This window comes from Schistocerca gregaria, chromosome 7 (genome assembly GCF_023897955.1).
Source record: "Schistocerca gregaria isolate iqSchGreg1 chromosome 7, iqSchGreg1.2, whole genome shotgun sequence".
NCBI classification, from domain to species: Eukaryota; Metazoa; Arthropoda; class Insecta; order Orthoptera; family Acrididae; genus Schistocerca; species Schistocerca gregaria.
In genome coordinates, this window is record NC_064926.1 from 5,511,788 (window position 1) to 5,521,426 (window position 9,639).

At 45.5% G+C, this 9,639-nt stretch overlaps 2 non-coding genes across 2 annotated transcripts; both read left to right on the top strand.

Annotated features, from left to right (window-relative positions):
* The first annotated feature begins 2,680 nt into the window (after positions 1-2,680).
* Trnak-cuu (transfer RNA lysine (anticodon CUU)) lies at positions 2,681-2,753 on the top strand. The gene has a single exon. It is a non-coding gene; the product is annotated as a tRNA-Lys (tRNA).
* Positions 2,754-5,402: 2,649 nt separating this feature from the next.
* Trnak-cuu (transfer RNA lysine (anticodon CUU)) lies at positions 5,403-5,475 on the top strand. The gene has a single exon. It is a non-coding gene; the product is annotated as a tRNA-Lys (tRNA).
* Positions 5,476-9,639: the final 4,164 nt, after the last annotated feature.

Here is a 9,639-nt window from a genome sequence, read left to right on the forward strand (position 1 = left end):
ATCAACATTTATCATGGAACTTAGTTATATCAGAGACGAACTTCCGCGCACGAGACCACCATGCGCGAAGGATTTTTATGTTTGGCTGCTACGACGGATAAGTCGTAATGTCATTGAACTGAAACACCCCACGTTGCATTGGCCGAAGATTTGGAGACATGTGCACCAAAAATTCTTTCTTACCATCGTTCGGGCACTCTGTTTCTCTGTCACCTGTGGCAAGTTCAACACCAACCAACGACTCCATGCAATTGGACTAGTGGACACTCCACTGTGCCCGAAATGTCGCCAAGTGGATGACGACCATCACCGCTTAACTTGTATCGCGGTGAAGGACGTATGGCTCCTAGGACGACAGATGGTGGCTTGCTACCTCCGTGTGACCCCGCAACATATTACACCTGCTTCCTTCTTACATCCGGAGAGTGACTACTAAATCACAGTCGATCATCTGGGTCAAAGGTTGGACGATCGCGTACCTCTATGGGGATGCTGCCAAGTCGCGACTCGACTTTTGGTATTTCTTACAGAAAGCCCACTATGAGGTTCATAGATGGTCACACTATCGGAAAACCTTTGCAAACCATCTTCAGGCAGTCTTCCTCGACCCCCCACGCAGTTGGGATGTGCCGGGTGCAGTCGGTATGCACATATGACAGCTGATAATGAACCTTACGCTTCTCTCAACGCTCCATATGTAATGCACATACTATACCATGAAATGATCTACATGATCTACATGTTCCTTTTAACAGGGTAATTGTGGAAAATAAATAAATATAATAAATAAAAACAACATCCCTGTGTCCCTGTTCCTTTACATTTTGTGATTTGTTGTACAATGATTTTCTTTTCTTTTTGTTTTTGCAGAGGATGCAAATCATTCCGTGTTTGCGAACTGCCCAAAAAATAAGTAAATAAATAAATAAATAAATAAATAAGAAAAGTTGGGAAAAAAACCGACAGCTCATCTGACTAGTAAGCAGTTGACCTGGTTTCGAATCCTGCCACTGGTAATTACAAATTTTAATTCATTGATTCAGTCTGCACCAGTTTTGTAGTGGCACAAACTTTCAATTTTTGTTACTAGATTCTATTTCCTGTAATAAACACAGTAAAAGAGAGGTTTTGTATAAAATAAAAAAAATAATAATAAAAATAAATAAAAAAACAAACAAACAAAGAAAAAGTCGGTAGAGCGTGAGACTCTTAATCCCCGGCTTGTGGTTCGGGCCCCACGCTGGCCGGAACGGAATTTTGTTCCGCAGCAGATGTTAATAACCGTTTTTCTGGTTAACGTGATGTAATGGAAATAGCAACATTAAACTTTGCCTACGTCTCTGTCAGTCGCAAGGGAACTGTATTTGTAGGTGAAGGTGATTTTGTAGACATGTGTGAAAGACATGTTCTGAAATGCAAGTGTTGTTGTTTGGAGAGCACATCGTTTACGTGTCAGATGTGTAGCCAAGCAGTAATGGGTCGACATAGCTGCAAATATTAGCCGGTAATATGAAGTGTTGTAAGCTGAAGTCTGATGATGTAGACGACCATAAGGCCGAAGTACGCAACAGTACCGCTAGGCCTCGCATCTTTAGCTCAGTGGTAGAGCACTGGTCTAGTAAACCAGGGGTCGTAAGTTCCATCCTCAAAGGTGAAAGACGAATTATGGAAATAAGTTTCGCGTCGTGGCGGTATAGCAAACAGTATCTGTGATGACGAACAATTAGCGACAGGCGTTTTATTAAGAATTACTCTCAGATGTGATTAAGGCGAATGGGGCAGATAAAGCATTTGCCAAAGCGGTACAGCATAAGGTGGGACGAGGCAGTCTGAATTACATTTTATAGATGTATTTCTCACATATCTCAGAGCCTCTCGCGGTCGTCGTCGTCGTCGTCGTCGCCGCCGCCGCTTCTGCAGAAGTAGCAAATGACCATCATAGCAAATGCGGCGAGGGACGCCCTGCCTTCGATTCCGAATGCACAAAGTGTGTGGTCTTGTTTCCCAGTCTATATTTGGTCGGTCTCGTAAGAGTTTGAATGTAACGAATGGGTGGGAAAGAGCAAGGGGCAGCGTCTGTGTAGAACGAAAACAAAATTCCTAAGGTGTGTGAGCGTTTCCAGATGAGTCGTATACAAGTTATAGTTGGTCGTCAGTGACCGTGTGTCCTAATGGATCAGGCGTCGGACTTCGGATCTGAATATTACAGGTTCGAATGCTGTCACGCTAGTTTTTTCCAGTTCTGAAAAAGAAACATACCGTTTTAATGTAGCAATTGAGCAGTACGAAACCGTCTGAATGTTTCTGTTGACAATTATTTGCTTGGAGATGCTCTTGAGCTTGAAACACACACAACAAGACCGGTGTTAACTAGCGAAATGGTCGGCAGAGTGCCGTCACCGCGAGTTTTGACTGGCACTTGCACATCTAAAACAACGTCGGAAAGTAACTCGTTCGGCTTTTGAGTCACATGAAGTATGTGTGTTAACTTTGACGCCACTAGCTCTGCATGTTGTCATGCAATTTCTTTACCTCTCAGAAATGATTATGACATAAAAGTTAAGTACGTGACGAGTGTGACGTTAGAAAAACATTAGGGAGCATGGAGAGATTCTGTATGGGACCACCCAACCCAAACGAGTACTGTGTGACGTGCTACCCGGCAGGTATTCACCGAGGCAGCCGGCTAGCTCAGTCGGTAGAGCTTGAGACTCTTAATCCCAGGGTCGTGGGTTCGAGTCGCACGCTGGGCGTAGCGGAGTTTTGTTCCGCTGCAGATGTAAATTACCGTTTTTCTGATTAACGGGATGTAATGGATATAGCAATTTTAAACTTTGCCTACATCTCTGTCAGTCGCAGTGAAACTGTATTTGAAGGAGAAACGTGATTTTGTAGACATGTTTGAAAGACATGTTCTGAAATGCAAGTATTGTTGTTTGGAGAGCACATCGGTTACGTGTCAGATGTGTAGCCAAGCAGTAATGGGTCGCCATAGCAGCAAATATTAGCCGGAAATATGAAGTGTTGTCAGCTGAAGTCTGATGATGCAGACGACAGTAAGGCCGAAGTACGCAAGAGTACCACTAGGCAGCGCCTCTTTAGCTTCGTGGTAGAGCACTAGTGTATAAAACCAGGGGTCGTAAGTTGCATCCTCACAGGAGGAAGACATATTTTGGAAATCAGTTGCGCGTCGTGGCCGTATAGCAAACGGTATCTGTGATGACGAACAATTAGCGACAGGCGTTTTATTAAGAATTACTCTCAGATGTGATTAAGGCGAATGGCGCAGATAAAGCATTTGCCAAAGCGGTACAGCATAAGATGGGACGAGGCAGTCTGAATTACGTTTTATAGATGTATTTCTCACATATCTCAGAGCCTCTCGCGGCAGTCGTCGTCGTCGTCGTCGCCGCCGCTTCTGCAGAAGTGGCAAATGGCCATCGTACCAAATGCGGCGAGGGTCGGCCTGCCTTCGATTCCGAATGCACAAAGTGTGTGGTCTTGTTTCCCAGTCTATATTTGGTCGGTCTCGTAAGAGGTTGAATGTAACGAATGGGTGGGAAAGAGCAAGGGGCAGCGTCTGAGTAGAACGAAGACAAAATTCCTAAGGTGTGTGAGCGTTTCGAGATGAGTCGTATACAATTTATAGTTGGTCGTCAGTGACCATGTGGCCTTATGGATCAGGCCTCAGACTTCGGATCTGAATATTACAGGTTCGAATGCTGTCACGCTCGTTTTTTTCCAGTTCTGAAAAAGAAACATACCGTTTTAATGTAGCAATTGAGCAGTACGAAACAGTCTTAATGTTTCTGTTGACCATTATTTGCTTGGAGACGCTCTTGAGCTTGAAACACACACAACAAGACCGGTGTTAACTAGCGAAATGATCAGCAGAGTGCCGTCACCGGGAGTGTTGACTGGCACTTGCACATCTAAAACAACGTCGGAAAGTAACTCGTTCGGCTTTTGAGTCACATCAAGCATGTGTTTTAATGTTGACGCCACTAGCTCTGCATGTTGTCATCCAATTCTTTTACCTCTCAGAATTGATTATGAAATAAAAGTTAAGTACGTGACGAGAGTGACGTTAGGAAAATATTAATCAGCATGGAGAGATTCTGTATGGGACGACCCAACCCAAACGAGTACTGTGTGACGTGCTACCCGGCAGGTATTCACCGAGGCAGAAGGCTAGCTCAGTCGGTAGAGTTTGAGACTCTTAATCCCAGGATTTTGGGTTCGAGTCCCACGCTGGGCGTAACGGAATTCTGTTCCGCTGCAGATGTAAATTACCGTTTTTCTGATTAACGAGATGTAATGGAAATAGCAACTTTAAACTTTGCCTACGTCTCTGTCAGTCGCAAGGAAACTGTATTTGAAGGTGAAGGTGATTTTGTAGACATGTGTCAAAGACATGTTCTGAAATGCAAGTGTTGTTGTTTGGAGAGCACATCGGTTACGTGTCAGATGTGTAGCCAAGCAGTAATGGGTCGCCATAGCTGCATGTATTAGCCGGTAATATGAAGTGTTGTCAGCTGAAGTCAATTACATTTCATAGATGTATTTCTCACATATCTCAGAGCCTCTCGCGGTCATCGTCGTCGTCGTCGTCGTCGTCGACGCCGCCGCCGCTTCTGCAGAAGTAGCAAATGGCCATCGTAGCAAAATCGGCGAGGGACGCCCTGCCTTCGATTCCGAATGCACAAAGTGTGTGGTCTTGTTTCCCAGTCTATATTTGGTCGGTCTCGTAAGAGGTTGAATGTAACGAACGGGTGGGAAAGAGCAAGGGGCAGCGTCTGTGTAGAACGAAAACACAATTCCTAAGGTGTGTGAGCGTTTCGAGATGAGTCGTATACAAGTTATAGTTGGTCGTCAGTGACCATGTGGCCTAATGGCCAAGGCGTCCGACTTCGGATCTGAATATTACATGTTCGAATGCTGTCACGCTCGTTTTTTTTCCAGTTCTGAAAAAGAAACATACCGTTTTAATGTAGCAATTGATCAGTACGAAACCGTCTGAATGTTTCTGTTGACTATTATTTGCTTGGAGATGCTCTTGAGCTTGAAACACACACAACAAGACCGGTGTTAACTAGCGAAAAGATCAGCAGAGTGCCGTCACCGCGAGTTTTGACTGGCACTTGCACATCTAAAACAACGTCGGAAAGTAACTCGTTCGGTTTTTCAGTCACGTCAAGTATGTGTTTTAATTTTGACGCCACTACCTCTGCATGTTGTCATGCAATTCCTTTACCTCTCAGAAATGATTATGAAATAAAAGTGAAGTACGTGACGAGAGTGACGTTAGGAAAACATTAATCAGCATGGAGAAATTCTGTATGGGACCACCCAACCCAAACGAGGACTGTGTGACGTGCTACCCGGCAGGTATTTACCGAGGCAGCCGGCTGGCTCAGTCGGTAGAGCCTGAGACTCTTAACCCCAGGGTCGTGGGTTCGAGTCCCACGCTGGGCGTGACGGAATTTTGTTCCGCTGCAGATGTAAATTACCGTTTTTCTGATTAACGTGATGTAATGGAAATAGCAACTTTAAACTTTGCCTACGTCTCTGTCAGTCGCAAGAAAACTGTATTTGAAGGAGCAACGTGATTTTGTAGTCATGTATGAAAGACATGTTCTGAAACGCAAGTGTTGTTGTTTGGAGAGCACATCGGTGACGTGTCAGATGTGTAGCCAAGCAGTAATGGGTCGCCATAGCAGCAAATATTAGCCGGTAATATGAAGTGTTGTCAGCTGAAGTCTGATGATGCAGACGACCGTAAGGCCGAAGAGCGCAAGAGTACCTCTAAGCAGCGCCTCTTTAGTATAGTGGTAGAGCACTGGTGTAGTAAACCAGGGGTCGTAAGTTGCATCCTCACAGGAGGAAGACGTATTTTGGAAATCAGTTGTGCTTCGTGGCCGTATAGCAAACAGTATCTGTGATGACGAACAATTAGCGACAGGCGTTTTATTAAGAATTACTCTCAGATGTGATTAAGGCGAATGGCGCAGATAAAGCATTTGCCAAAGCGTTACAGCGTAAGATGGGACGAGGCAATCTGAATTACATTTTATAGATGTATTTCTCACATATCTCAGAGCCTCTCGCGGTGGTCGTCGTCGTCGTCGTCGTCGTCGTCGTCGTCGTCGTCGTCGTCGCCTCCGCTTCTGCAGATGTAGCAAATGGCCATCGTAGCAAATGCGGCGAGGGACGCCCTGCCTTCGATTCCGAATGCGCAAAGTGTGTGGTCTTGTTTCCCAGTCTATATTTGGTCGGTTTCGTAAGAGGTTGAATGTAACGAATGGGTGGGAAAGAACAAGGGGCAGCGTCTGTGTAGTACGAAAACACAATTCCTAAGGTGTGTGAGCGTTTCGAGATGAGTCGTATACAAGTTATAGTTGGTCGTCAGTGACCATGTGGCCTAATGGATAAGGCGTCGGACTTAGGATCTGAATATTACAGGTTCGAATGCTGTCACACCCGTATTTTTCCAGTTCTGAAAAAGAAACATACCGTTTTAATGTAGCAATTGATCAGTACGAAACCGTCTGAATGTTTCTGTTGACCATTATTTGCTTGGAGATGCTCTTGAGCCTGAAACACACACAACAAGACCGGTGTTAACTAGCGAAATGATCTGCAGAGTGCCGTCACCGCGAGTTTTGACTGGCACTTGCACATCTAAAACAACGTCGGAAAGTAACTGGTTCAGCTTTTCAGTCACATCAAGTATGTGTATTAATTTTGACGCCACTAGCTCTGCATGTTGTCATGCAATTCCTTTACCTCTCAGAAATGATTATGAAATAAAAGTGAAGTACGTGACGAGAGTGACGTTAGGAAATCATTAATCAGCATGGAGAGATTCTGTATGGGACGACCCAACCCAAACTAGTACTGTGTGACGTGCTACCCGGTAGGTATTTACCGATGCAGCCGGCTAGCTCAGTCGGTAGAGCTGGACACTCTTAATCCAAGGGTCGTGGGTTCGAGTCCCACATTGTGCATTACGGCATTTTGTTCCGCTGCAGATGTAAATTACCGTTTTTCTGATTAACGTGATGTAATGGAAATAGCAACTTTAAACTTTGCCTACGTCTCTGTCAGTCACAAGGAAACTGTATTTGAAGGTGAAGGTGATGTTGTAGACATGTGTGAAAGACATGATCTGAAATGCAAGTGTTGTTGTTTGGAGAGCACATCGGTGACGTGTCAGATGTGTAGCCAAGCAGTAATGGGTCGCCATAGCAGCAAATATTAGCCGGTAATATGAAGTGTTGTCAGCTGAAGTCTGATGATGCAGACGACCGTAAGGCCGAAGTACGCAAGAGTTCCACTAGGCAGCGCCTCTTTAGCTTAGTGGTAGATCACTGGTGTAGTAAACCAGGGGTCGTAAGTTGCATCCTCACCGGAGGAAGACGTATTTTGGAAATCAGTTGTGCTTCGTGGCCGTATAGCAAACAGTATCTGTGATGACGAACAATTAGCGACAGGCGTTTTATTAAGAATTACTCTCAGATGTGATTAAGGTGAATGGCGCAGATAAAGCATTTTTTTTTTTTAAAAAAAAAAAACCTTTATTCATCATCAATGATAATAATTATACAATATTAACCCACTTCCTTAATAGCATTAGTGGGTCGTAATATTAATACATTTATTATTGTTTCATGCAGCATGCTACAAAATATGATGTGCTACAGGTTACTACAACAATGGGCACTATACTAACTATCCCTACTACTTAAGAAACTATTACTGTCACTAATTGCTAATTTCTACACCTGCAGCGTCACATATGTGCCAGTAGAATATATAAACCTACTTTGCAAGCCTTGCTCTTCGAGCTAACCCCAAAGCGCTTGCCCCCGGCACTGGGCTGGCCAAGATGTTAACTCGCTGCAGTTCCATAACCCAACATAATATCCTATTCTAAGTCCTACGAAACTAACTTATCCTAAGTCAAATCCGGTGCATCTCTAAGTCGGTGAGATTAACCCCTCCTCCCCCTAATCCTGCGCGCGGCGGATCCCAACTGTGATGTGAAGTCGGCCAGTCCGCGCGCTGGCGGTATGGGAAAAGGGATCTAGACAATATCGGTGTTCATTTTCGCATTCTTAGTTTATCTCCCTCAGATATTCATTTAACACTTTCCGTGATACCTCGTTGGCCAGAGTATTAATCATCTGAAAAGTGTCTTCACGTCTGAGGAGTTGATACGTGTCATGGTTCGGTAGTCCGTCTCGAAGTGTAGTCGCTACATCATTGAAGAGAGGGCACTCGTAAATCACATGATCCGGAGTGCCTTCCGGCGCGCCACAGTCACACGCGGGCGTAGCCCTCTTCCCAAACCGACATAAGTATGTCGGGTAGGGTCCATGACCAGTGAGAAAATGGATCAGTCCCCGTGTTGGCTGAAAGTACTTCATTTCTAAGCGCTCCCTCACGTTCGGCAAGAACTGAAAGGTTCTGCGACCGGTTTCTTCTGTCTCCCAGGACCCCTGCCAAAGTTCTTCCCCCCTTCTTCTAATCCCCCTTTTGTCCTCTACCCTCACACCCATGATTTCTTCTATTTTCCGCTGGTTCCCTTTTTTTGCCCAATACCAGGCTGCTTGCTCCCTAATCTTGATGTCAAGTGGGCAGAGCCCCATTATGACTAATAGTGCCCCTCCTGGAGATGTTCTATAAGCGCCCACAGATCTTAGAACCATGCTTCTCTGAACCCTTCTCACTGCCATGGCGGGCACAACCCTCGTGAGTCTGTGCGCCCAGACCCCGGAGCCGTAACCCACTACTGAAGTTAGGATACTATTGTGATAAAGTTTAATGAGATGTGGAGGTAGGTGAAATCTTTTGTGTCCTATGGAAATGAGGTTGTTTAATATTTGCAGAGCTTTTTGGGTTACAGTTTCAATGTGTTTTCCGAAGTTCCATTTCTCATCAATGATGACTCCTAGGTAACGTGTGTCTCGTCTTCGCAGTACCGGTGTGCCGTCAATTCTGACCGTAGGGTTCCTGATTAGTTGTCCTTTAAGTAGTAAGTATGTCGATTTGCTTGGTGATATGGTCATTTTCGTGGTGTGGCACCACTGTAGGAGTGTCTAACGCTCTCTCTATTTTAGGTTCTATGTCCTCTCGGCTACGGCCACCGACCATCAGGAGGAGGTCATCAGCGTAGGCTATCACCTCTAGCACATCCTCACTTCGTTGCAGGCTGTCTAGTAATGGCTCCATGTGGATGTCCCAAAAGAGCGGCCCTAGGACCGATCCTTGGGGACATCCTTTCGTGACAGCTTTCCCTACCCTTTCGCTAGGGGATGATAGCCAGATCTCCCGATCCTCACAGTAGCTCCTCAGGCAGCCATATAGCGGCCCTGGACACTCCTTCTCCCGCAAGCAGGAGAAGAGCGAGGGCCACCACAGGTTGTCGAAGGCGCCACTGATGTCCACCATGATGCCCACCACGTATTTGTGCGGGGTCGAGCCACAGACCTCGGCCGCCAGGGCGATTGCATCAGATGCCGACCGCCCCGGCCTGAAACCGAATTGCCTGCTGCTCATCCCGCACAATACTCTATGTGCTGCCAATCTGTCAGCCAACAGTTTTTCCAAGATTTTTCCAAACAAATCTAACAGGCA